The sequence below is a fragment of the Hemitrygon akajei genome, chromosome 22 (assembly GCF_048418815.1).
Source record: "Hemitrygon akajei chromosome 22, sHemAka1.3, whole genome shotgun sequence".
NCBI classification, from domain to species: Eukaryota; Metazoa; Chordata; class Chondrichthyes; order Myliobatiformes; family Dasyatidae; genus Hemitrygon; species Hemitrygon akajei.
This window is the reverse complement of record NC_133145.1, coordinates 39,457,011-39,483,116: the sequence shown is the minus strand read 5'-3', so window position 1 is coordinate 39,483,116 and position 26,106 is coordinate 39,457,011. Positions and strand designations below refer to the sequence as shown.

The following is a 26,106-nucleotide window of genomic DNA, read 5'->3' as shown; positions in this document are numbered from 1 at the left end:
AGGTACAGCAGAGGTTAACCTTATGAACTTGGTCAAGTATTGTCCCATCTTTGATATATTCATCCTATTATCAGTCAACTCCCTGTAAGAACAATCTACTTAATTCTCAGTCAGAATGACAATGTCAAACAGGAGCAGCTAATACTGTAAATAAAATATTGTTACCATAGAAACAGGTAAAAATAGATTAAGTAGCTCATCTCTGACAAAGATATACGTATATTAGCAAATTAACACTACCTCTCCAAAGCATTTAGTCTATTATTCTTTTAAAACCACATCATAAGTAATGAACAAAATTTTTTAAAAATCAAAATGAAGCTCTTTTGCAATAAGACAGTCAATGATTTTTTAAAATGCAAATTAACCAGAACATGCTGTTTCAAATACAACAACATTGCGATTCAGGACAGAACATACATTTTGTTTTTTAAAAAAAGAACTACATTGTATAATAGCCACATTGTTAACCATCGCTGGCAAGTTCCCAATAACATTCCAACACACTGCCCAGAAAACTCCACATTCACACTGCGAGAGACAGATTTCTCATGTAAATATTTAGTATTAACATACTCACAGCAGGGATTGTCTTTGTCCACACTCTAGTTCCACTCTGTCTTACAGTCCTACAAATGAGAAGCACATCAGTGAGAAGGCTACCTACGCATAAACATTCACATAAGAAAAAAAGCTTTGCTTATACCAGTATGAAAACGAACACTTCTGTATGCTAAAATGTAATTACAGTCCATTATACAGGGTACAATTACACATCTATCTAATTTGCTACAATTATAATAACGTTTGCAAGACAAATACATTTTCCAACCACAGTTAAACGATAATAATGATTAGTGTGTGAGATGTCAAGATATTACATTCCGGACCCGATTCTCAATGAAAACACATCCCCTAAATCTCACCATCTCTAAATTAGAAGCCAATATTCCAGTAGCACTAAAATGATTGCGACATTTTCACTTTCCTCTCTGTGTTTTGTATCTATTCCAGGCATATTTTGTCATTAATAGGCTGCTGTCGATTCATTTGTACTGAACATCACTGTCATACAAAATCCAGTTTTGCAACAATTTTCAGGTAAAATCAGAAATCTTTGAGCTGAGGGCCTCAAACCTCAATAAATTTTTAATATATATATCTCTTTTCATTAAGAAAGACATCAAATCCATAAGGAAAATACAACATTTCAAGGCAGTTTTCTTTTAAAAAATGAATCATCATTCTTGCAATGTCTCTTCTTAAAGACAGTATCTGAATTTTTTTTTAAAGCCGTAATTCAATAAATTCAATTTATTCAAGTGTGCCATGATCTGGAATTTATTTTGACTTCAGTGATAGGATGGGTCAAAGTAGAATGGGGGGAAAAACATAAATTAAAAGAGGTGCAACTACTTATGAGTCAAAGCCAACTAGACTTAGATCAAGATGCAGAATAAGTTTCCAAAGTTGTGTATCACTATCAATTTTACACAATGATGGACTAAACATCCCTTCAAATGTAACAATTAATTTATGATATTGTGAAAAATATAATTGCAAAATGTTAAGTGGGCTATAATTATTTCAGCTGAATAGATTACTGATGTTGGAAAACTCAGTGAGGTAATTTTTTGTTAATATTTCTTTAAAAATACATCATAATGGTCATAGCTGAGAATGCTTCACATTGTGGATTAAGTTTTTAATCTACAGAAGAACTTACCCATCATTACTACAATCAACACTCTTTGCAAGAATTTCACAATTACTGTATTATGATTACATCACCCAATTGCAGATATATCTTTAGTTTATCTGTGAGCCTAACTATTTTTCATGCACAAGCAAATTATCACTAAGTGTTATCAATACCTTTGAAAACTTATTGGGATAACATGTAGATAATCACTCTTTTGTATTTTATTTTGACAGAATTTTCCCCCCAATCAAATAATGAATACGATACTCATGTATTTTGTAATTTTGTCCTAGATTTGAATTCTTCCCTTACCCAATTATTCATTTGTTGTTGCACATTAATTTTTCATATCGACTTTTTCATTTTCTTGCCAACTCTGAACCATTTCGCCCTTGATTTTTCAGATTTTTGTTGAATACCCATTATCAGTGACAGGAGGGGTAAGATTCAGACACTTATACCAGGGAGCGAGGCAAAGTTTAATACAAAATGCTGCAGAAGTAAAATGCTGTGTCTCAGTCCCGTTTCAAATATAAAGAAATCAAGGTACTTAAACTCAGAGGACGAAAGAGATATATATCTAATTAACATTACATTGTTATACAATGTTAATGAGAGATAACTACTTCTGTACATCCAAATGTACTAACAACCTCAGGAAAAGAGAACCAGTACACATTGTCTGTCACGGTAGTTCTGTCAAGGCGCCAGCAGAGAGCAGTATCATTCTTTTCTAAGTTGTTCCAGCCAATTCTGAGAACTAAAAACAACTATGTGGCAATCAAATTATAGCGAGTGTGCTTTGCAAGGATGTCAGTTTAACATCTGTCAGCAAAGACCTACAGAGGAGCACCATAAAATATTGTTAAGCACTTGCACTGCTGTGGAAATAAGGACTGTGTGCCATTTCCAATGTGCCATTTCCATTGAAATTACCTCTCGAGAATTGCCTCCTCAAAATATCTCTGATATGAACCAGTAGCATGATCATGGGTAAAAATTGCAACATATAAGCAAGAAAATCAAATTTTGAGAAAAAGATGCCATAGTGATTTAATGTGTCAAAGTTGCTCATACAGCAAGAACCATTCTAGTAACATGAATGATACCATTATATACACAAGAAATAAAAATCAAATTCTGGAATTCTGCTCAATGCCTTATTTCCAGTGTTTTACTTCAAAATTGCTTAAAGATATCAAGCTTTTAAAATTGTTTAACCCTCAATGCTGCACGCTCCTCAGGTTAACCAGGATTGTAGAGTTCCCTGGATAACAAAAGTGGAGTGGTGATAAGGATGCCAGAGGCTGGAGATGAGCTGAGACTTTAGCAGGAGGGTCACTCAGTGCAGCTACAAGGAGTGCAGTCACAGGAAGGCAGCATCCATCATCAAGGATCCCCAACCATCCAGGGCATGCTCTCTTCTCGGTGCTGCCATCAGGAAGAAGGTGCAGAAGCCTCAGGGCCTGCAACACCAGGTTCCAGAGCAGTCATACCCCTCAACCTTCAGGCTCTTGAATCCGAGGGGATAACTTCACTCACCCCAATACTGAAATGTTCTCACATCTTACGGGCTCACTTTCAAGGACTCTTTATCTCATGTTCTCGATGTTTGTTATTTATTTTTATTTCTTTTTTGTAATGCACAGTCCATTGTTTATTGTACATTGTTGCTTGTCTTGTGTGCATTCTTTCATTGATTCTACTGTGTTTCTTTGTATTTACTGTGTATGCTCACAGGAAAATGAATCTCATGGTCATAAATGGTGACATATATGTGCTTTGATAAAATATTTACTTTGAACTTCGAAAAGAGTCAAATTTGATGAACACTTGATTGAGACCAGCATTGGCAATATAAGGAACAACACTACTACAATATAGCGACCTTGGCCTGGTGGTACTGACTGGCAGGAGATAGAATAATAAAGGTAGGAATGCAGGGCATGAGAGGAAGAGGCAGAGATAATCGTCAGGAAAAAGGAGAATAATTCCTTTTCACTCTGAAAGTGGGCTGATCTTTCAATAAGTGGCTCTTGATCATAAATTAAGTATCAAGAAAGCTGCAGAATGTGAGAAGAGGCAGCTTGAGAAAGCTGAACAGGGTACAAGTGTTACCATGTTAAGAGTGTGCATGTAGAATACAAAGCAGTACACAAACAATAAAGGTTATTTGAGAGTTTGAGAACTAATGATGTCCTTGGGTTGTACACACATAGGGATGGTAGTCATACTTCTTCACCACATTCTCAACATTGGGAAGGTAACTTTCAAAATTAGACCTGAACACCTATAAACCAAGGTCACTGCCCATTCTCGGCTCTATCAGAAGGACCAGCAACTGTTTGCTGCAATGTGCATGCTCAGGATATCTGACACCTAAATCATCCCAGCAACTTTTCTTTGAAATCACATATGTAGTCTCAGGGATCAGAGACTCGTCTTTAGAAATTGTGCTAGCAAATAATACAAATTAAATATTTTTTTCTTTTGCAATCATATTTTTCCAATATTAATTATCCCAATCACTAATGCACCTGCAGGCAATACATAATGAATTGGCATCTGATCAGTTTGGTATCCAGAAATTATAATCGTTGATATTGTATATAGAATTACAGCACAAAAACAGCCAAATCAGGCCAATCAATCCATGCCAGCATTACTGGTCTATTTACGCCACCCTTTCCTCTATGAGATTTATCAGTGAAATCCTCTGTTTCTTTCTCTCTCACATACTTGTCTAGCCCCCTTTAAATATAATTATACTATTTACATCAGCCATTCATATGGCTGCAAGTTTCCTATTCTCATCCCACTTTGATTAAACATTTCCTATATTACTCCTATTGGATTTCTTGAAACAAACTCATATAGATGTCGCCTATGTTTCATGTTCTATGTTCCAAGCCTATACCGGTATCACTCCCTAACTTTTCCTACGCTACATCAATAACTGCATTGGTGCTGCTTGCTCCTCCTGTGCTGAGCTTGTTGCCTTCATCTACTTTGACTCCAACTTGCACCCTGCCCTCAAATTTACCTGGTCTGTTTTCAATACCTTCCTCCCCTTTCTCTATCTCTCTGTCTCTATCTCTGGAGACTGTTATCTGCTGATATCTTTTATAAACCCACCGATTCTCACAGCTACCTGGACTATACCTCTTCCCACCCTGTCACTTGTAAAACTGCCATCCCCTTCTCTCAGTACTCCCATCTCTGCCACATCTGCTTTCAGGATGAGGCTTTTCATTCCAGAGTTAATGAGAAGCCCTCCTTCTTCAAAGAAAGGGGCTTGCTTTGCTCCACCATCATTACTGTCCTCACCCACATCTCTTCCATTTCGTGCTTATCTGCCTTGCGTGCATCCTCCTGCCACCCCACCAGGGATAGGGGTTTCTCTTGACCTCAGCTACCACCCCACTAGCCTCCACATCCAGCACATAATTTTCCATAATTTCCACCATCTCCAACGGGAACTCACCGCCAAGCACATCTTTCCCTCCCCACCACCCCTCCCAACCACAATTTCTGCTTTCTGCAGGGATCGTTCACTATCCGACTCCCTTGTCCACTGACATTTGTGGCAAAGATGAGAGATATGCTTTCCTTCGCGGAGAATGGTAAATGAAGCATGTCTGCGCCAATTCCATTATACAAAATTATAAACTAGCCATTTTGTTCTTCTCCAAACTCCGTGATTTAAAAGTTAACGGACTCAAAATCGCATTGCACTGGTTTATGAATCTCACATTTTTGAGCAATAGATAAAATATAGACAGGAACAGGAGTAAAGTTTGAAGTCTATTTTTCCCCTCACTAGAGAAACAGACTAAATATTCCACTTTCGCTCAATGTCTCTCATCTGTCACAATGCTGTCATACTATATTCACTCAGCTATTTTTCTCTCAAATAATATTCCAGTAAAGAACATGCAGCATCGCTTCTTGCCTCAGTTAATAAGCAGACTGCCATGTGATTATAATGTCCATACAACCAAGGTACTGATTTCCCAGTTGACAGTGCATTTTCGTGTGGTCAGATAGCCCTCAGACTGGTCTATCAGATGCAGACGAATGATCCAAGTGTATCTGTTTCACTATGTGAAAGACAATAGGAAACGTTTGCTCAGGTCATTATTTTATTAAATTCTGAGTATCTCAACAAATCAGAATTGTCCACTTTAATGTTCCCTACTCCTTCATCTACTGGAAGCATCATTTGTTTTTGATTACTTCAGGTATTTCTGGTGATATTTAGAATGTCACAGCTGGGTTTTTTTTGTTTGAGTGCCTTTACTTAAAACAACCTTATTGCAGTTTTGGAAACACATAGATTGCATGGAAACTGACAGATTTGGAACTGATATATTCACCTTGATATTTATCCACATCGTATTTACAGAAATTATTTGACTGCATTCAAGTCACATATTAAAAGCATTTAGACAAGTCTTGAACCACAACCCACTGGAATATTTGCCAAGTCTTCTGCATAATATTTCTAGTAATGAAACAGCAAGGTAAAGGCAAGAGGTGTAATCCATAATGTGCTATAAAAGGTAGAAAAAATACTTCAATAATAAGTGCTGAAATTCAATATTGAATGCAATTTAGTGGTAATTAATTTAAAAGATAAACACTAAATCAGGTGATATGTTTTAATCAAATACCAATATATCAGAACCATTGACAGAACATAAAATGAAAAAGTGGGACTAAGTGACAGCACAAAATATCGTAGGACTGAGAGATGGTTTCAGGATTAAGACGAGACTGACACTCATACTTTAAAGAAAATTTTTAGTAGTCATAATTAGGATTGCATTCTTCTTTTTACTTACTTTTCTCATGCCAGTTTCTGAAAATTAAATTGCCATACCTGAAAATCCTCTGGCACTTGTTTCGGTGTTCTGTTCAATACAATTTTATCTAGAATGTGTCACTTCTATGATTTCTAACCATGTCCTTTGTACATACATTGCAACAAGATATTGATACAACTGTGAAAATGCAATGATATTAATGAGTTTACCACCTAACACTGGCATCATTCATACGGTCCATTTTAGTCCTCATCTAGGGGACAGGATCTTAACCAAAGGTTTAAGATGTGACCCTGTAATAATTAAAAGGCTCAATCCAACTAGTTTTGACCAATGTCCTCCATAATCTTTTGTTTCTCTTTCAATGCTTCCCCAATCATCTTCTTGGTACCTCCATCTTTCTGTCTGAACATCCTATCTTCCTCAACCTCCTCCTTGGGCTCTCCCTCACAATCTTTCAATTTCTTTACTATCCCATGATCAGTACTAATTTTTCCAAATTCAAGGACCCTCACATCCAACAAACTACACAGAACTTTGGCTTTAACTTTGGTTCTAAAATCTCCTGCCAATTCTAATTTTCACCCCCCTCAAGCCAGTCTCAATTGTTTTCTTTTATCACCTACTCCAACACCTGCAATCCTCTCATCCATGACAGTTACCTTCCATTCATAGCACTTTCTCAATACTGAACATCCCCCTCCCACCTTCTCCACAATCTGTTCAACAGCAAACTTATCCAAACATCCTCCACCATGGGTAACAGAGCAAAGGTCTTTTTGCATGATTCTGCACCCTGGTGACATGTGCATTGAAGACGGTCATGGCCCAGAAATTACGGAAGATGATTCTCTTGTGAATTGTTATGAGATATTATACATATTTAATAGAGTTTAGAAGATTGAGGGGTAATCTAGTTGAGAAATGCTACATGATAAAGAATTGTCAATACAACAGAGACAGTGAAACTACTTTCCCTGTGTAAGAAACAACAAAATCTTAAAGTCCCTTACAGTAAAATCAGAAGCACTTTGCTACTCAAAAGATAATGGAAATCTGGAACCGTTTTCCTTAAAGCCTGGATGCTGAATAAAGTTGATATACAATGATATATCTTTGTATGATAAAAGTATCAAAATATATTGATAAAAGGAAGATAAATAGCTGACGACCATGAATTAAGGAGTGAATTGGCTTCTGTCCCACTTCTGAGTTTACATCAGAAGGACTGAAAACAACAGAAAAGAACAAAGTTGAAGTTTCAAAGTAAATTTATTATCAAAGTACGTATACAGTTTGTCACCTTGAGATTTATTTTCTTGCAGGCTTTCTTTTATTAAAGATTAACTTGACTTATCACACGTACGTTGAAACAAGAAAGCATACATTGAAATACATCATTTGGATCAGATCATAATCAGTAAGGATTTTGCTGGGCAGCCCACAAGTGCTGCCACTCTTCATCACCAACATAGCTGGCACACAACTCACTAACTTTAACCATATGATTTTGGAATGAGGGTGGGAATTGGAGCACAATGAGATGAAGCGGAGGACATATGAATTCCTTACAGGCAGTGATGGGAATTGAACCCTCACTGGTGATCGATGGTACTGCGGAGCAATGCGCTAACCGCTACGCTACCGTGCCATTAATCAGAACAAGACGACAGGAAATTTTCCGATTGTGCTACTTCAGCATTCGTTGATTTCTTGCCAAATGGAATTCTGCCTAAAGTTGTTTTGCTGGAAAATAAATGATATTACAGTATAAGAGTTCCAAAACTATCATCCATCAGATAGCTTGATGGAATAAAGAAAAATTAATCTGTTATTTTAAAAATGTCTACAATTGTAAAAAAAATACTAATTTTTTTGTATGTACTTCAGTAGAAACTCATGCAAGGCCAAGGCAGTCACAATAAGCCAGCTTACATACAGAGAGAAAATCAGGACATTATTTGCCAGCATTCAGCCACTGTCCATTATAACTGCACATTCTACATGAGCTTAGCCAAATTTAGAAGAATTATCCATGCTAAATTGTTATAATCTTGCTGGAGAAACAATAAATTATTATGGTTGTGCTTAATTGCTTATACCACTGCTACTTAGAGTCCTATTTGGACAGGTGCATAGATCAGCAAGACTTACTAGCTTATGGACTAAAGGCTGGAAATTTGAATTAACTAATTGGTGGCATCATGGACCAACTGGTTCAAAGGCCCTCTTCTGTGCTGCATAACTCTGACTTCAGACTCATCTCCTCTGGAAATACAAATATTATAAACTTCATGAGTCTACGCTAGATATTCTCTCAACTCAGCGTCAGTGCTCATTCCCATCGGATGTTGGAACAAGTTTTGTTAATTGATATCTGATTCAATGATAGCACTGATCAGGAATTATAGCAGTAACCCCCACTGTGCTGAGTGGTTAGAATGACCTTGGAACCAGACGTGTTGCCCTGTCTCTGAGAAAGGCAAACTGAAAATTCCTGTGGTAGTAGGAAAGGTAACTACTCAGACCCCTCTCAACTGTATGGAGGATTGGCCTGAAACAATATGCCCAAGGTATGGAATGAATGAGATATCACCTCCATTGACCATACCATCAGAAGGCACACTGCCATGCTCTTGGATATAGGCTGAAACATTGACAAACAGAATGGCCTGAAGACTAGTGTAACTATAAAAGAATTTGATCCAACCAGGAACAATATTAAATTTTATGGTAACACTATGGATTTATCGTCCAACTACTTCTGAAGGTTTCAATATGCCTACATTTCACATTTATATATTCCCCTAATTTAGTCACCATCAGTAAATTTCCATCAACTTTAGCCATTTCTGGAAATATACAGGAAATACAATGTCTCCAGAAAACTAGTTTCCCTAAATAGTTTGGTGCTTTACAGAGCGTAATATTTTACTGCTGGAAGGAAAATTCTGGAATTCCACAGCATGTCAGGCAGCATCTGCAGCAGATGACACAATGTTTCAGGTTGAGCATCAACCAGGTCAGGTAAGTGAAAGTGTGCAGGAAGTTCATGTAGTGGGCAAAATCTAGCATGACCCAGAATGTGAACTCTTTCCATCATCACAGGTGCCACCAGATTTCCTGATTCTAGTGAGTCTGGTTTATCTTATAGAACAATAAAGCTCATTCAGAGCCAGATTGTTGGAGATTGAGGAAGACACGTGGCCAATAGATCATGCTTATATTTTGGTTTATATTGAGTACAGCTTCTTAGGAGATGGCATTAACAATCAAATCTCCAAGCACAGCAGTTTTGTCTAAAATCTCAAATATGTGACTTCCATTCCAAATTCCCTCTGAACATATGTTACCGTCCATCAAAGCATTTCCATTAGCTTATTTGAATAAATTTATACTGAGAACTTGAAAACAAATAGTTCTAACTATTTAAACTATGTTAGAAAATGTAACCATTTACAATTTAAAATCATAAATTGTTTAGTTTATTACCCACAATACATGCTGAAAACAGCTTTGCAATGTTCAAATGTGCTTTTTTTGCAGAAAATTACATCAGATAAAGCTAAATGTTCCACGTACTAAAATTAAAAGGTATAATTTATGCTCAGTTTTAGAAAGTAAGTGTGTTTCCTCTAAGAATGTCAACCAGAGAACAACATTCAAGTAAGTTACTTCTATGTATGAAGTTTAAACAGGGAAAGCAAAATAAGACCAACTAAGTGCCAGATAGGTAATTCAAAATGAAATATGATTTAGGAAAATGAGAAATTGAAAACCTATTCTATAACGTCTGGATCACCTGTGGTGTAGCATTGCGTGCCAAATTCAAGGATATGCTTTACAAGCTTCCTCCATGATTCTCTTTGTGCATTCATCCCTCCCCACTAATCTCCCTCCCGGCACTTATCCCTGAAAGCGGCCAAAGTGCTACACCTATCTACTTATCTCCTTCCTCACCTCTATTCAAGGCCCCAAACGGTCCTTCCAGGTGAGAAAATACTTCACCCGCGATTCTGCTGAGGTTGTCTATTGTGTCCAGTGCTCCTGACGAGGTCTCCCCTACATTGGTGAGACCCATTGTAAACTGGGGGACCGCTTTGTCGAGCCCCTGTGTTCCATCTGCCAAAGGCAGAACTTCCTGGCAGCCAAACATTTTAATTCCCATTCCACACGTTGGTCCATGGCCTCCTCTTGTGCCACAATGAGGCTACCTTCAGGACAGGGGACCAACACCTTATATGCCATCAGGGTTGCCTCCAACCTGCTGGCATGAATATTGATTTCTCCTCCCAGTAAAATAAATGTGCCTTCACCCTCCCCTCTTCCTCTTCTCCCCACTCTGGCCTCATACCCCTTCTCACCTACCTATCACCTCCCCATGGGTCCCCTCCTCCTTCTCCCTTTCTTCAATGGTTCACTCTCCTATCATATGAGATTCTTTCCTCTCCAACCCTGTAGTTTTCCTACCCATCTAGCTTCACCTTCCCTCTCCCCACCTTTTTATTCTGGCATTATCCCCCTTCCTTTCCAATCCTGAAGAAGGGTCTCAGCCCGAAATGTCAGCTATTTATTCAATTCTACATTTGCTATTGGGACTGCTGAACTTCTCCACATTTTTGTGTGTGTTACTTTACAAGATGGCTGTCTTTGGAAGTGAGAGGCTGGGAGGTAACAAGTGGAAAATGTAAAGGACTGAAGAAGAAGAAGGTATCTGATAGAAGAAGAAAGTGGACTATTGTAGAAAGGGAAGGAGGAGGGGACCCAGAGGGAGATAATTAACTGGTGAGAAGAACAGAAGAGGTAAGAGGGGAGTCAGAGTATGTTTAAAATGTAATAGTTCATAACAGAATGGAAATATTGGATTCCTTTTTAAAAAACAAACACATGAAAAGATGAGCAACACACACAAAATGCTGGAGGAACTCAGCAGGCTAGGCAGCATTTACGAAAGAAGTACAGCCGACATAGGGTTTCAGCTTGAATCGTCAACTGTACTTTTTTTTCCATAGATGCTGCCTGGCCTGCTGAGTTAGAACACAGAACGTAGAACATTAAAATTTACAGCACATTATAGGCCCTTTGGCCCACAACATTGTGCCTATGATGTAACCTTCTCTAGAGACTGCCAAGAATTTCCCTAGTGCATACTGCCCTATTTTTCTAAGCTCCATGTACCTAAGAGGTTCTTAAATATCTGCTTCCACCACCACCGCTAGCAGTGCATTCCACATATCCATCACTCTCTGTGTGAAAAACTTACCCCTGACATTCTCTTGGTATCCATTTCCAAGTACCTTAAAACTATACCCCCTCATGTTAGCCATTTCAGCCCTGGGAAAAAGCCTCTGGCTATCCACACAATCAATGCCCCTCATCATCTTATACATTTCTACCAGGTCACCTCTCATCCTCCGTGGTTCCAAGGCAGAAGGCCAAGTTCACTCAACCCATTCTCAGAAGTTGCACCCTCCAATCCAGGCAACATCCTTGTAAATCTCCTCTGCACTCTCTCTATAGTATCCACAATCTTCCTGTAGTGAGATAACCAGAACCGAACACAGTACTCCAAGAAGGGTCTGACCAAGTTCTTATATAGCTGTAAAAAGTTCTTCCAGCATTTTGTGTATGTTGCTCAGATCTCCAGCATCTGCAGATTTTCTCTTGTTTGTGACATGAAAAGATGGACAACAGCAATAAAGATAAAATTAAAGTATGGTTCCTATAAACTAGTAAAATAACTATAAAAGAGGGGAGCAAAATATAAAGTAAAAAACCAAAAATAATAAAGGAGACAACAGATGCTGAAATCAGAGCAAAAAGTGAGCCGTTGGAGTAATTCAGTGGGTCAGGCAATATCTGTATAGGGAATTGGACAGTGGACGTTTTGGGCTGAGACGCTTCTTTTGGACTGGATATTCATGATAGTGACACCAAGTTCCTAAAGGCCCTCACAGTGATCACTACTACCACTATAATAACATTCTGGTGAGTGCGAATGACCTACTTGATCCCAGCAATTATGCTGGAAAATTTGCCGGCTGAGTGTCTGTAGGTTTGAAAGACACTGCTCACTTCCATGGCGAAGAATGACCAAGAAGGAATGACATTCAATATATTTAACAGCCATTCCTCCTGAAGTATGGCTTAACCAACTGTGAAAGTATTCTTGAGGGAACAATGATTGGAAGGATATTCCTGATCAAGTTGTACCAGCTTCACGCAGAAAAATGACCAGGAGAAGATCCACTCAAGAGTGAATATGGTAGGCAGGGTGGTGCCTTTAACAATATTCGGAAGAAGAAGAAGAAAGGCTCTGAGTCATCATGACACCATCATGATGGTATTTTTTAGCAGGCTTTCTTATTTTTAAGAGGCCGAGTTGCTAGCTCGATGCTCAACCCAGCACGGATAGAAAGCATGCAAAGGGGGCCGGCCAGATTCAAACTCGGGAGCCTCCGCTTCTAAGTCTGGCACTGATGCAACTACGCCACCAGCCGGCTAATGATATTCCAAGGCAATAAGTTATTTTCTAGCTATGGGAGCACCATTCAGGATAGCCTATGGCTTTAGCATTGGGTCTGTTGTCACTCCGGATGGGCAGCAGGTGGATGGCAGATGGTGCTGTCGACACCGGGGCCCAGATATTTCAAGGAGCTCATTCATACTTGATCAGTGAACTGGGAATGCTGAGCTGGCATTCATATGAAGGTTGTTCTGTTCCTCATCCCTCTGCTCCTACAGAGAGAAACATCACAAGTGTATTTTGTTGTGAAGTAGCCTGGAGCAGTGGTTTCTGGGACCAACTCATTCACTTACTTGGTCCAGAAGTACATAGATACAGAGATACTTTATTGATCCCAAAGGAAATTGCAGTGTCACAGTAGCATTACAAGTACACAGATATACAAATATTAGAAGAGAAGTAGGGATAAAAAGAATAAGCAAATAATAGTTGTTAAACATGACAATATTGTGTCTTCTGTGTACTTAAATGAGAGATTTTGTGAAGTCTTAACAACAGTTCAAGAAATCTTCTTGGTTTGAATTTTTTATATTGGTGACCTTATTGCTTTTTAGATCTTACAAGCTTACAACAATAATCTGCAATTCAATGCAACCAATTTATCTATCTTTAGTTTATTAGTTACGAATACTTGAAAGCCCTGGGGCAACATTAGTGACACATTATGACAATACGTGCCAAAATGATTTATTAAATGAAAATGCAATGGAAGAGCATTACAAGTCGAATGCAATTGATTCCACTGTGTAAATAAAAAAACACAACACAAAAATATATTCATATTGTAATCAGCATCTACTGTTATTCATATGATTAATCTCATCTAAATGACTCTTTATATGGGGTCCATTGGGATTGATTTTACTGGCACACAATCCTGTGAAAAGACGATTACAATGCATTAACACAAATACAAGCTGCAGACAGCTGTAGCTCCATTATAGTCTCTAACTCAAAAAATGCCTGATCACTCAGTTGGTCTGGGTCCAGATTCTTTCAATTCTTAAGACAACAAAAGTAACATTACAGAGGCCAACACACAAAACAAATGAAGGTCATAATGCCCACGAAAATATTGCCTCAAACTAAAACGTATTTTCTGGCTCTCACCATTTTCTTAATTCTTATTTACAGCTTGTATCCTTACTTTCAGACCCCAGTCAGTATGGATTGGCAACAGCTCCTCCACAATTTCCCTCAACACAGGTGCACCAGGAAGCTATGTGCTTAGCACCCTGCTCTACTCACTTCCCAGATTTGACTGTCTGGCTAAGCAAGGCTCCAATGCCATTTTCCAACTTGCTGACAACACCAATGTCATGGCCGAATCAAAGGTGGTGACAAATCAGCATATGGAAGGGAGACTGAAAATCTGGCTGAGTGGTGCCATAACAACCTCTTACTCAATGTCAGCAAGACGAAGGAGTGGTCATTGACTTCCAGAGGAGGAAACCAGAGATCCATGAGCCAGTCCTCATCGGGGATCAGAGGTGGAGAGAGTCAGTAACTTTATTTCAGAAGACCTGTCCTGCGCCCAGCATGTCACTGCAATTACGAAGAAAACACGGCAGTGCCTCTACTTCAATTGGAAGTTTGCGAAGTTTCAACATGATATCTAAAACTCTGACAAACTTCTATCGATGTGTGATAGACAGTTATTGTCTGGCTGCCCATAGCCTGGTATGGAAGTATCAGTACCCTTAAATGGAAAATCCTGCAAAAAAGTAGTGAAATAGTGGATATGGCCCAGTTAATCATGGGTAAAACCCTCCCCAGCATTGCACACATCCACATAGAACATTGTCACAGGAAGGTAATACATTATCAGAAGCCCCTACCACCCAGGACGTTTTTTTCTTGCTGCTGCCATCAGGGAGATGGTACAGGAGCTGCAAGACTCATACCACCCGGTTCAGGAACAGTTATTACCCCTCAGCCATCAAGCTCTTGAACAAGAGGGGATAACTACACTCAACTTCACTTGTCCCAACACTGAACTGTTCCACAACCTATAGACTCACTTTCAAGGACTCTTCATCTTATCTTGTTGATATTTATTGCTTATTTATCTATTATTTTCCTTTTTTCTGATTGATTTTTGTACTTGCACAGTTTGTTATCTTTTGCACATTGGTTGTCCACCCTGTTGATGCGATCTTCCATTGATTCTATTACAGTTATTGGATTTATTGAGTATGCTTGCAATAAAATGAATCTCACGGTTGTATGGTGACATAGATGTACTTTGATAATAAATTTACTTTGAACTTTGTATCCTAAATTTACCAGGCCATGATTAACTTTGTATGTTATTTTCCACCAGTGCGAAAAAGTTTCCATTGATAGGGTTATAGGTGACCAAAGGAAGGCAGCTAGCAAAAGAACCAAAAGAAAGAGAAATTTCTTTAGAAATAAAATACCACTGCAAATCTTAAGGATTTGGTTTGCTGTGTTTGAAAAAGAGTGACAGAAAAAAAAATGTTGGACGCATATTCAATTGTACCTTCCAAAATTGGATATATACTTGCAAAAGCAAGAACTAATCTGTGTTATGGGTTACAAAACAGGAAAATATAATTAAATGTTTCTCTTGCAGAGTGCCTGTACGAACAATATAGGCTGAATGGTCTTCAATGTTAAAATGTCATTTCATATTTGCTAACACGGGAAATGAAAAGCACAGACTAATGTATTGCTTGGATTTAAACATATGGACAACAGAGTTCTGTACAGCACCTATGTTTTATCTGAGCTGTGTGCAGTTCTGCATTTATCTTATATGTACAATGGCAAGCTTCCATCCTGGAGTTTTCTAAAGTATGTACTTGGCTAGTAGCCAGACATGAGTTCACTGTAGTTCACTTTATCCTACAATTTGTGGCTCAGGCTAGTTTAAGACTTTCACTGCCTGGTACCAGCCCTGCAGGGACCCTTTTTATCTCACTACTGCTTACACAACCCACATCTCTTTCTAGTATGCTAAAAGAGCAAGAATTCACTATTCCCTGGTATGAATTTCCCCTCTACAAAACTAATAGGAGTCAAATGCTGAAACGGCGAATCAGTCATCCAGGATGTTGCATAAGATGATTCTAGGGCAGCAGTAACTCTAATTTTTGTATTTTTGTTTTCTATTTTTGCATTCATCAGTCAGCAGGTGTTAAAACTTCTGATGCTCATCCCTAATTGCCTTTGAGAAGGCAGTGGTAAGGCACATTCATGAATCATTGCAGTCCTTCTGCTGAAGGTACTCCCACACTGCTCTTGAAGGGTATTCCAACATTTAGATCACATGGCAACGAGGGAACTGTAATATTTTTGAAGATTAGCTCCATTTGTCACACGTACATTGAAACAGGCAGTGAAATGTGTCATTTCTATCAAATCGCATCAGCGAGGGTTGTGCTAGGCAGCCCACAAGTGCTGCCACGCTTCTAGCGACAACATAGCATGCCCACAACCCCTGGTCAAGACTGTGTGGCTTAGAGGGCAAAGTTTAGATTGTGGTATTCCTGTATGTTCCCCTTAGTCAAGGGTTTGACACTGTGTGGGGTGACAACTGACTCAGGAGAAGATTCTGTTACTCTCCAATGGACATTTTTTCTTAGAAACAATAGAGAGAAAAGACAGAAGATACAAACTGTGTAAGTATCATCCAATGGCGTAACTGCAGCCCAGTTTACATTACTTAATAGGGCAGAGCTTCCAAATTGAAAGACCCTTTTGTATTTAGCACAATCTCTGCCAAAGTCTGAACTTCAGTGGTAGCAATCACCATTGTGCCTCTTGAGAGTGGAACATCAGGTGTTTTCCACCTTACAACCCACTCTTGCCTCGTAACTACCTGCTTTAGGCTACAACTGCTGTACCTTCCTGATGTCAGTAAACATTATAATGGCATTTCCTGTATCTTGGAAACACTTCATGGAATCATAGAAACATACAGCACAGACAGGCCACCTTTCAGCCCACCTCATCCATGACAGAATATGCACATCTACCTTGGTCCCATCTACTGGCTTTAAGCTCATATCCCTGTCTATGCCTTTTATATCCAAGCACCTGTCCAAATATCTTTTAAATACTGTAATTGCATCTGCCTCTACCTCCTCTGGCAGTTTGTTTCAGTAACTCCCTGCCCGCAAGTCCCCTTTAAATTTTTCCCCCTCACCATAAACCTGTGCACTCTACTTCCAGGCATCCTTTAGTCTAGTAAAGATGATGCAACTATCCATCTCTCCCTCTCCTAATAGATTCCTCCTTCTTTAGCCCTTTATCGTTTCCACCAATTATCTCCCAGCTTCTCACTTTATCCCCCCCCCTCACCCATCTACCTTCCTACTCACCTGGTTTCATCTATCACTGTCCAGCTTGTACCCCTTCCCCACCTTCCCCCCTCACCTTCCAGTGCTAATGAGTGGTCTCAGCCCGGAACATCAATTCTTATCCACGATCCAAGAGCTACAATTAATTTTATTCACCATATATATTTACATGTATTAAGAATTATTGAGGTGTAACATGCAACAAAGACTGCATAATGGGTCGGGGTTGTCCTGGAAGTGAAGGCCATAATGACTTCAGAGTGAAGTTCATAAATGCTTATACATGCAAAGTTATAATTGATTCAGAATCCTCTACCACAAAAAGAAGTTGGGTTGCTTCTCTCTTTAAAGCTGTACACCAAATTTCAAAGGTGGCTTTGTTAACAACCTACTGATACAAAAGCACAGCGTACCACTATGTTAACATACAAGACCTCAGTTGATACTCTGCCAGCTTAATGTTGAGAGCAGCTTCTGGAGAAGTTATGACTTTCAGTTCAAAGGCTGCAACGTGCACGTACCTACCTCAAACCCTGCTGGATTACTGGAGAAATAAATTATCACACTTGGCAAGGTCTGAAGTAATTTTAGATCATAAAATGATTAGAATTGGATGATTCTAAATGGCTGCAGAAATTCACTGCAAAAAACATTCCAGATATCAGGAAAGCATTCCAAAGGGACTATAATTCTTGAGACTCGTTGTCGGAACTGGTTGACAAACTGAAAAAGTAATGACAGTCACCATTCTAAGTACATTTTCAAGATTTGGGTAGTGTATAATACTGCATAAAGGCAATAAAAGTAAGACTGCTCTGAGACTGAAAAATAAACATATAAACAAAGTTGAGCTTGCTGTCCTTGTTTGCCGTAGATGGAGAACCTGACTGAGAACTTGATCAATGAGGAGAAACTGAATGTGGAGAGAGAGCAAAGGAACCATTGCAAGGTAGTGTGGGCGTTGATGAGTTGTCAATACACTGCAGTTTCTTCACTTAAGGAAAATGAGTAGAGTAAGTTTCAGCAGGGCTCTTCACATAGAATAATTCAGTGGTCATAAGGGTAGTGTAAATTTCAGGATGTCATTTCACACAGATTAAGTCAGAGTACTGAATTAGAATTTTTGACTTGAACATTTCCACATTTCTATTGTTAATGTCACTGAAACCTGTGCAGTAAGCACCAAGTTTGTTCATATTAAATTTAGCTGCAGCTAATGCAGGCACCCAATCTCATTCAACTTGGAATGATGCAAATTCAATCACCCCCTTGACCTTTACAAAACTACTCTAGCCTGGTTTCTGCTGGTTATAATAATGGAGTATTGAAAACAACTGGCAAAAACACACTTCAGAGATGCAGAAGACCAGCTTTGGATCACAAATTAATAAGTGTGCAATCATTTGCAGGTGCAAAGCACACTTTGAATTATATGTGTCTATTATACAGCCATTATAATGATCACAACATTGAATTGGAAAATTGAGTTAATAACATTAAGGCTGTTAAAAGCCTGCCTCTTTGTACAATTTTCTTCTTCCATTGAAAATGTATGTTTACTAACAGATTGAAAAGTATAATAAATGTAATCATTTAAATACTTTTTTTTATCTGGAATGAAAGTAAAATATACAATGCAGGTATTTTTCTCACTCCTTCTCTACTCTCCAAAATGTATTTTTGTTATCCAAAAGTAACAAGTGTTTTCTCCCACATTTCATACAAAGATTCAAGCCTAGAAATTAGACCAGGAGTGAACACTGATAGACTGAAACCAACACTGGTTTCTGATGGGTAGGAATGGACTGTCCACAACTTATTAATAATCCTAGACAGATTAAAGGGCAAGTTCGTTCAAAATAATATTTTCTGATATTCATTATGATTGTCCCTGCATTCAGTTCTTAAGTCGTTTGCTTTCTTTGTAATCTTCACAACACAATTGATAACTCTTCCATATGCTCTGCCTTATGCAGTAAATGCAACACCAGCCAATACATGTAATTTCTGCTGTGAAAACATCCCTGATTCCTTCCAACATGAGAGAGAAATTTACATGTGATGCCTTGAGTTGGATACTTACTCATGGTGCTGCCTTCTTTATCCAAAATGCAGGTTAAGAGGTTGCATTACCTACATCACCTGACTGAATGCAAACACAACCCTATGCCTTCTGCACCAACTCAGTTATCAACCTTTGCTTTCTTACACCTTCCCAACTGAGTGAAATCGTCTCAAAAGCAGTGCCATCTTGGCCAAACGCTGAGCCAAAATAAACACTTTAGGATGTTCCTTGATATGACTTAAACATAGAAAATGCTGCACATACTCAGCAGGTCAGGGCACATCCTGGGGCAAAAAAACGGGTAAATGTTTCAGGTCAGAGGCCATCGATCTGAAATAAAAAGCAGACAAAAGAAGCTTGGTAAACTGCATGGAGAATAGAGGCTGGAACGGATGTCTCTGGTAAATTAAGAATGCTTTAAGGAAGTGCAAGATCAGACGTGAGGACCTGGAGGATGTTGCTGCTGACCGTAACACTTGGTGACAGCTGTGTAGGGATGGGGTTCGAACTCTGGAGATGGAAAGAACAATCAGAAGACAGCAGAAGAGAGCCAGGGGAAATGCAGCCATGGTTGCCATCACTACCACCACCACTACCACATATACATGACCCACCTGCAATAGAACTTGTGGGTCAGAATAGGACTGTATAGTCATCAAAGATCTCACCATTAAAGGAGTGGATGTCGTCATCGGATTCCGATGGACAACTGAAGAACACTAGAGTGACAATGGCAATAATCTTTAAACAAGGTTACCTGACCAGTGAATGACAAAGAGCAGTCAGAAATGGATAACAAAGACAAAAGAACAGAGAAGGTGCTTCATAAGCTGCTTGTTTCTCTTCCAGTTCCAATAGAGCCTCTCCAACCTGAAACATTGATTCTATGTCTATTGCCACAGGTGCAGCCTTACCCATTTGTACCATTTTCTGCTTTTGTCTTAGATTGCCAGCATCTGCAGATTTTTTTTATCCAGTTCCTTTGAATGTTTTAGATAAACTTAAATTCCCTCCTCTCCCTTGCTATTGTTCAACATAAATCTACCCTTTAAAAATTCTCTCAATCCCAATGTAAAACCAATTGGTTAAAGACCATAAAACATGGATGCATTGCAAATGCAACTGTTTTTCACCAGTGCCCTTTCACTTTCTGCTAATGCCAAAGGGTGGTCCTGTCTTTAGTAGCTTTGTGCAAGGTCCCAATCAAACAGCCTATATTTTCATCTTCATCTGCTAAGGAGCACCATGTGCATTTTCAGTATGCATCATTTTTGCTGCGGATGACAGACACCGTATCAATGAATAAAGTAGAGTCAAAGTAACCACTGTACATTGAGCCATCTAACGGCACTGTCTCCACAGAGTCAAATCTGCCAACCAAACTTCAGCAGGAGTATGGAATAAAAATGGGGCATCATACATGAAGGCATCGGGTCATCTAGTATTCTTTCAAATCTCAGATCTGCATGGAGCACTCCTAAGATGACAGCGGACATGTATGACACAGTGGCAAATATTCAAGATCTGATGCAGACCAGTAGCACCTGACATTTAGAATGCTTCCCCAGATCAGCACAGGAGACAATTAGGTACCATCTCAAGTGGCCTCACTGAGATGAAAAGTTAACTACTGACAGTATAAGGAACTCTGACAGCTAACTTAGCCAAATGATCAAGCAGGTTGGTCAGTTCACTTATCACCCTGCTGACAGAAGATGCATACACTCGGCACCTCTTTCTCTCTGATGCCTGTCAGTTCTTGCTTGAACTGTCAGAGGGCTCTGTTTAAGACAGTTGAAACATATTCAAATAGAATGCAGCTGCTGTATGAGCTGCTCAGACAGACCCTGCACAGGCTACCCCATCTTCACAACAAGGTGACAATCTACACTAGACTGAAGAGAGCAGCAGGAAAAGCGCGAGAGAGTACGGTTCAAATGCAAGTGCACTCAAAATGTTCTGTCGCTTTATAAGAACAAAGGTATCTTCAGCAAAAAGCTGTACTTTTTGTACAGCAAAAAGGGAGAAATGTGCCTGATATGCAATCTGTTTTGTTCTCTCTTGTGCAGTTTTGATGTTGGAAGACCTGTTGTTTCTTCCATAGGTGTGGGGTTTTGTATCAGGTGTATGAATAAATCATGCTATAAGATTGGTATGCAAAGATATTAAGAAAACTGTGGGCAAGCTTTGTCCTGACATTTTTCTTGTTGAGCAAGGAATGACTGGGTTTACTTTTTCCTTAATCCTGCAAAAGGTAAATGAGTTTATTCATCTGCAATCCAATTCTGGGGCAATGAAAAATTTACAAATGTGGTGAAAGCCCTTTAGGTTGACATTTTCCATGCATCAAAGACTGGCTTGCTTGTGTCTATCATCAGCCATTGTGCCATATATCAGCTGGAAAATGAACTTTGGAATTAACTGAAATGTCAATTTTTCTCCCCAATGATTCCCCAGCCGCTCCCCACACCACCACCTGAATTCCATATCAACAACAATTGACAATGGATTGGTTCAGATATAACAGTTGAAATGGAAAAAAGGACAAAGAAACACGAGGAAAACGAAAACAAGACACACTGAGTAATATAAAAACATTTCCACAACTTGTGTCGGAATGGTGCATTTAGTAGAGTGAAACATCCCCAGGTGCTCCACAGGAGGTTAATCAAACAAAACTTGATTAGATATTCATAAAAGTTAGCAAAAATTTGATCAATAAAGCAGATTTTAAAGTGTCTTAAAGAAAGAGGGGCAGTGAGTCAGAGATCTGAGCACCCAGGTTAGTGATCAAATGGTTACCTGGCGCAAGGCAATGAAAATCAAGGATATGGAAGAGGGATTTCAGGTGTATATATACCTTGTGCAAAAAAACAAAAATGCATCCAGATTGCTGGGTGTAATTCAGGCTGCTCTGGCAAAATAAAAACGTTATCAGGATGTCCATGCAAACTGAGGCTCAGTTTTTAAAACCTCTGTTAGATTGAACAGGAAAGGCGGGCTCATTATGCATCATGTCTCACAATACAAATAGGACAAAATTAGGCATCACAGTGCAAAATTAGGCTACCAGGCTGGACAGTTAACGTAAATTAGGTCTACTAGACTTCTGCTTAGGTATACTAGGTTTAACGTTCATGCATCATTAACGGTATAAAAAGGAACAAAAAGTAACATCCCACAGATTTGTAAGTTCTAAAATATGATTCAAATCACCCAACAGCCACAATAAAGGTTTCAAAATGCCCCATAAGGTGCATTTTTTCTTTTCATTTCAATTTTTGCCATTAACTATGTCGGTTTCCTGCATTAGCACCTTGCAATTCCCTTCTTCTATGCGGATATTAAATGTTTTCCATATCATTTACTTTGATTGTATTTTAAATGAAGTTCATTTGTAATGCCTTTTCTGAGTTCTATATACTAGCTACCATATGATTTGTGCTCTCCCAACAGATGCTGCGTGGCCCAGTGGTGTAGAACTATTCTGAGTTTACATTATCTAATTTTAGTGCACTCTCTAACAATAATGCTGCATGAGCAAGGCAACTTGCCAACTTTAGAATGAACAGACAAAGTTGGCGACAGATCCCACCTCCCTTTAACACTGCAAAAGTCGATTAATCATAATTTGAATGCAGGTAGGACATAATTCTTCTACAAATGCCCACCATATTCTCTGTGTATGATTGTAAGGATCCAGATCCTTGAAAGTTTCACTATCACTGAAAAAGCTGTTGATGTCCCATGCAATAATTCTGACAGCAATTAATCCAGTTCAGTAATTATACCCTCAGGACTGCCAAATTTCTCAGATATAGCAACAACTCATCCAAGTTCTAATGTTCTGGCTGTGTAGATTCTCTTTCCAAGATATACTTCCTGGAATCCTGCACGTGGACATCCTTACCTTAAATTTTATTCCATTCTTCATCTGAGGAAGAGTTCCATTCCCTCAGTTCAGACTGGATTTACAAATGACAAGTACGCAGGTCCCTCGACTATGGAAAAACTGAGATGCTGCCTACTTTAAATAGATTAATTTCCCCTGACTCTTTAATTTATTATCATAATACAAGCGTAACAACAACTAATTAAATAATATGACAAGCCACATCCAATTTACATGGGCATTTGGGCCACTGCTAAATTTATCAAGACCTTTAACACTTCAGCTGAAGAGTCTTTATAGGTTTTGTTTTAGTCCTAAAATAAGACAGTTGCAATCGTTTCAAGATTTATTTGTAAATATTTGAGATTAGTCAGACCTACAGATTCACGTTCAAGGACCCTTTACAAAGCATGTTATTATTTTTGATGGCACAGTTTGTCTTCTTATGCCATTGTTATTTGTTAATCTTTGTTTATATTACATAACAATCTTTGTTTTGTATCATTTGTTTTTTTTTGTAAATTCTATTGTATTTTTTCCTGTAAGAAAATGAATCTCATTTCATATCTCATATGGTAACATATGTGTACTTTGATAACAAATTTACTTTGAACTTTGAGCAGATGCAGCAAGAAGTCTAAGAATAGATGACCCTTTAAGCCTTTAATGGACACAGTTTCTTGATTATGAAACTGCAAATTTTCCTAACCTGAAATGGATTTGAGGATAGGAGAACAAGCTTCTTCAATAAGTCCACATATCTCCCTGCATTTCTACTTTCCATTCACTACCAAAAACAACCCCAATTCCAGAGCTCATAGAGGGTTACAGCGGGCATCTAGCATACTTTCCAGAGTGGTCTAGTTATTTTGAAATCATGAATATTCCAAAAAGTAACTAAGCCAAGAATGTAATGACTTAATGTACTAAGATATAACTTAATATTTCTAATACCAAAATATTAAATTAAAAAGCAATTTAAAAAGTAACAAACACAAAATTTCCTGAGTATTACAACTTGCTAAAAAAAAGGAACAAATAAAAATTCTTGGGTGTTTTTTTTAATTAAGACAATATCATTCATAAATAAGCAATGTTTTCATTACGAGCTCTTCCTTTACTCCAAGCTTAATAAGTAAGTTGATATCTTTATTTTCAGGTTACAGTTCAAGCTTTTGTTCAGCATAATAATGATTAATTATTAAAAGCCTTATTTACATTCTGACATTAACACCAATAAGAAGTCAATGATAACTAAGCAGAAACATATTTTCACACTACTTGGAGATGGTAATCAGAACTAATGGTTTAATGGCTCCCTATTGAGGCAATAATTACCTGATCAATGTAGTCACTTCCTCTGGCCTTCTTATCTGAGAATGCAACAGATACAGATCACTTGTGTCATACACCTTAATCGTTTCATGAATTCCATTATTGAACCATTGCAACAAGACATGAGGACACTTTGAGGTTAGTGGAGACCCTGCTCTTATCACTAATTACATTACTGTAGGAGCTTGTATTGCTGTAAGGGAACCAGACAAGAAAACACGGGATGTTGCAGCTTGATTCAATAACTAAACAAAAGGTTTCAGTCCATTTTGAAATGCATTGAAAAGCAACATTTTACAATTCAAGACTGCAATCTCAGGACCCATCCCAAATCTATAAGCAAATGATACACAAATAGATTACAATAAAGATGATCAGATTTAATTAGGCATTTCAATTTGGACTAGGGAATGTACAGTATGTTATTTTGTCCAATGCTTTTCTTCTCTAAGCACTGAATCTTCTCTATCACACTTCCTTTTTTTTTCCATATGTGGAAAACTGAATCTACAGTAAATAAAGACATATCCATATGTTCATATACAAATGGTAAACACTTTTTCCTTATTATTCTGCATGGTTATGGAATAGACCTTCCAAATATTAGTAATGTGCTTTGTTTTGTAAATTTGAGGGCAACAGAAAGATTGGACTTTGGTTTAATTTACAATCTAGATGATTGACTAGATTAAAGCGGAGGACTTCTTACAGTGTCAAAGTCTGCTTGTTCAAGTAATTATTAGGTGACAAGTTCTCTTCTGAAATAGCAGATTTGTCCACCAAACCTGAAATTTCCCTAAAGTTTGCAGAATTCAATGCCACTCATTGTATAAGCATACGTAAAAGGGAAAGGAAAGTTGATTAGTCATGTTATTCAAATGCACATGATGTTCAATTGATTGGCATTTTCCAAATTACTAACTAAGGCTTAGTCAGACACGTGCGCGCGTGCGCACACACACACACACACACACACACACACACACACACACACACACACACACACACACACACACACACACACACACACACACACACACACACACACACACACACACACACACACACACTCTGTGTTGCAAAATTTGATTAGTATAATAAACAGCTGATCTTTTGATTCCAAACATCTATGACTCACAAACTTTACCTTTTAAAATTACTAGCCAAGAAATGTACCATAGATTCCGGACTACAGAGCGCACCTGATTAAAAGCCGCTGGCTCTAATTTTAGAAATAAAATCAATTTTTTACTTGTAAAGGCCGCACCGGATTTTAGGCTGCACCGGATTTTCGGCCGCAGGTGTCCCACGTTGTAATATGAGATATTTACACAGAAAGATATTACACGTGAGGATTTTTTAAACTTTTAATTAAATCCATATGGTAACAAAAACAAATACATATTGCAAATGCTTTTTTTTGAACCGTGCCCGT

At 38.4% G+C, this 26,106-nt stretch overlaps 1 protein-coding gene across 19 annotated transcripts in view; it reads right to left on the bottom strand.

Annotated features, from left to right (window-relative positions):
• The window catches only part of rbfox3a (RNA binding fox-1 homolog 3a), a 1,515,582-nt gene that overhangs the window by 1,092,911 nt on the left and 396,565 nt on the right, over positions 1-26,106 (bottom strand). For 12 of the 19 annotated variants that reach the window (XM_073026039.1, XM_073026052.1, XM_073026040.1 and 9 more), the window contains one exon: positions 581-629. The gene's annotated coding sequence lies outside the window, so the exon portion shown is untranslated. Of the gene's footprint in view, positions 1-580; positions 630-926; positions 1,035-24,674; positions 24,710-26,106 lie in introns of those variants that run through there. The other 7 variants (XM_073026046.1, XM_073026047.1, XM_073026051.1 and 4 more) reach the window with 2 other exon arrangements.